Genomic DNA, 1058 nt, shown 5'->3' on the forward strand with positions numbered 1-1058 from the left:
GGTTTAATCCTATTACTGTGGAGCGCTTATAGTTAATAAGTCTCTAAATTTAAAGGGCCTACTAGACATAAAGGAGTATGATGGAAATAATTATATTAAAGACACATTAAAAATGCTTCCCTTATAAAACAAGAATAAGATCTTTTATAATAATTAAATAATCATCAGGTATTTCATGGTGAAATTCCTTATAAACTCCCATAGAAAAATAAATATCAAAGGACATCCATAAATATAAAAAATATAAATAAATACATATAACAACCTCCATTAATAAATTAAATAAAAACCTCTGTGATCTCATGAAGACCCTGTGGTTTGAGGCTTCTTAATTTATAGATCCAATATACCTGTTTCCTGTTTAATTTCAGAATCCTATTTGGAATATGAGCAGGGATATGATCAATAGGAATAATTTGTAACTTATTAAAATCCTTATTATGAACTAAGGTATAATGTCTCAAAAGACCATGGGTAAGAAGTAGAGATGAGCGACTTTGCCTTTTTTCGCAAAAGTCGGGTCGAACGAAATCGGCCGATTATTGTGAAAAGTCGAAGGCCGACTGAAACACGAAACCCAATGCAAGTCAATGGGGAAGAAAAATCGGCAGTGAGTGGAGGACAGGAAACACACCTACAGTGCCCATTTTAATGCCAAAAGCATCAATTCTTATTACTAAAGCTTGTCAACCTTAATTTACTTTATAATAATAGTTAGGCATTGAAAACTGGGGGTTATTTGGCCAAAGTTGTGTGGGGGGGGGTAGTGCTGGCTCCAGATTTTCGTGGGCCCAGGGCCAAAGAGTGTCACTGGGCTCCTTTAACACATGACACAACTCATGATCCTCTGATACGGCAGAGAAATAGCGGTATAGTACAATGAAAAATACTTCACTTCTTAAATCTGTTGACTGATATCCATTTTAAATTCTCCAACAGCTCCAAAAACAGACAGTATATAACTCCATACAGTATTATGGCCACCGCATAGTGCGTCATACAGAGTAATGAGGCCCATATATTTCTCCATACAGAATCATTGGTCCCATATAATGTTC

Source organism: Dendrobates tinctorius, unplaced genomic scaffold, assembly GCF_039654945.1.
Source record: "Dendrobates tinctorius isolate UK_male_01 unplaced genomic scaffold, ASM3965494v1 ptg000200l, whole genome shotgun sequence".
Lineage (NCBI taxonomy): Eukaryota > Metazoa > Chordata > Amphibia > Anura > Dendrobatidae > Dendrobates > Dendrobates tinctorius.